We start from the raw sequence: 2,394 nt of genomic DNA on the forward strand, positions 1-2,394 counted from the left end.
TCTGGCTTGCTTTGGTCTGTTGGGAGGGGCTGCTTCATAGAGACAGGGAGCCTGACCCTAATGGCGGCAGCAGCAGGCCGCCACGGTCTCCCGCAATGTCACTCGGAAGTGCTCCAGGCGTTGGTATCCGCATTTCCCTACTGTCCCCCAGCTCGTGACTCGAGGAGGCTAGATTCGAACTTCTTGCCCTCAGGGAGCGTATGCTCCAGTGAGGCAGGTAGTAGGGGGAAGGTGGAGGCCTTGGGTTCTTTTCCTACCTGCTCTCTGTACTCCCCATGTGACCTTGAGCCCCTCACTCACCCTCCTTGGGCCTCAGTTTCCTCCTCTGTAAGGAGAGGTGGAAGTATGTGACTTTGACTATTGAAACAGGGGAAAGAGTCCTTCATCTGGAGTTCGGGTGTGAGTGCCCGTTACGGGGCTTAAAGCTTGTGTGTCCACTGGTAAACTTACTAGCCTCAGCTTCCCCGTCTGAAGATCCTTCTGGACAATAGTGACCTGGCCCATGGAGCTGTCCTGCTCCACTCAGAGACACGAGTTGCCCTAGATACCAGGACAGAGTGGTTGCGAGGAGGTACATTTCAGCTGGGTCAAGAAAGCCTTCCTAGCCTGGCTGTCCCAAAGTGGACTGAGCTGCTTGGGGAGGTATCGAGCTCCCCTCAAGTCAAGTTAATAAGCATCTATTAAATGCCTGCTATGCCAGGCACTAGGTCAAGTAATGGGGATGCAGAGAAAGGCCAAAGATGGCTGCTGTCCTTTCAGAGCTCACGATCTGCACGAGACAGTCGCCAGAAGGCACCAGAACGGAGATTGGGAAAGGTTTCCTGGAGAAGGTAGGGTTTTAGCTGGGATTTGAAATGAGAGCCTGAAAGTAGAGATGAGGAGGAAGAGTGTTTCAGGCAAGGGAGACAGCCTCAGGGATAGAGGGTCTTGGGTTGAAACGTCCTTGGGGAAGGGGATGCAGTGTGTCAGATGACTGGAGAAGTAGGGGGAGGCTAAGTGGTAAAGGCTTTGGAATGCCAGGCACAGGATCTGCAGTTTCATGTTGGAGGTGGGGGAAGGGAGGTGGCCTGGTTATACCTTTAGGAAAATCCCTTTAATCACGGAATGGAGGATGCTGATGAGAGATGAGGCAGGCAGTGCCCACCGCAGGCTATGGTGATAGTCCAGGCAGGGGCTGACGTGGGCCTGCACTTGGGAGGGGGCAGGGTTAGAGGAGACATGCTGCAGAGGGGAAATAGGCAGGCCTCGGCACCATACTGGAGATGGGGGGGGGGTGGCAAAGAGTGAGGAGTCCAGGATGATCGGGGGGTTATAAGCCTCGAGGTTGGTGGTGTCCTCAACAGTAATAGGGATGTGGGGAGTTCATGGACATTCAGTTGAGATGTCTAGTGGGCAGCTGGAGATTTGACAGCAGAAGTCATCAAAAGAGGTTGGGGCAGATATATTCGAGAATTATAGACATGATCATTAAATGCATGGACGTTGATGAGATCACCAAGTGAAGTGGTCTAGGAGAAGAGGGCCCAGGACAGAGCCCTGTGGGACAGTGGTGTTCACAGGTACGAGCCGGCTGAAGGTCCAGCAGAGCAGATGAGAAGGAGCGAACCTAGGCAAGAGGAGAGAGATGAGAGGATCACCGAGAGCGAGGACTGAGAAAAGAACACGACTTTGGCCATTAGGAGATCGTTGGTCAAGAGGGGCGAAGAGGCCACGTGCAAACACCTGCCTACATACAAGATGGACGCGGGACGGATCGGGGGCAGTCTCCGAGCACCGGGAAAGGCTCCCTGCGGAAGGCGGGGCTGTAGCTGGGCCTCGGAGGGAGCCGGGGGGCGGGGAGGACGAGGGAGAAGGCTGGGCATGGGGGGCGGCATTCATTGGGAGCAGAAGTGAAAAGGAAGGGACAGATGCGAGGGAGACCGTGGGGGCAGAACTGCTAGGACTTGGCCATGAATGGCCGGGGGGGGGGGGGTGGGGGGGGCAAGGGACAAAGGGCCCTCTGAGCTCCTAAGCCGGATTGCCTGGGTGCATGGCGGTGCCATCCGCAGCGGGGAGCGGGGGGCCGGGCGGCAGCCCGAGAAGCTGCCCCGCGCGCGACTGGACATGGGGGGGAGGCGGGGAGCCCGCAGCTCTGCGTTCCAGGTTCCATGCACTGGCTTTTGGAGGGAGGCCGGGAGCGGCTCATCCCCGGAGGTCCTCCAGGGAAGGTGCGGCCGCTCTGGGCCCGCACGTTGCCCAGGGCATGGGTGCTATCAGCGAGGGACTCGAGATGCTGCTTCGGAAAACAGGACCCAGCCCCACCCCCAACGCCTGAGAGACAGGCCCCGCCCCTTGGAGACCAGACCCGCCCGCCCCAGGGGTGAAGCCATCTTCTCAGAGCCCGAGCGGGGCTTA

This window comes from Vombatus ursinus, unplaced genomic scaffold, assembly GCF_900497805.2.
Source record: "Vombatus ursinus unplaced genomic scaffold, bare-nosed wombat genome assembly UNPS02014175.1, whole genome shotgun sequence".
NCBI classification, from domain to species: Eukaryota; Metazoa; Chordata; class Mammalia; order Diprotodontia; family Vombatidae; genus Vombatus; species Vombatus ursinus.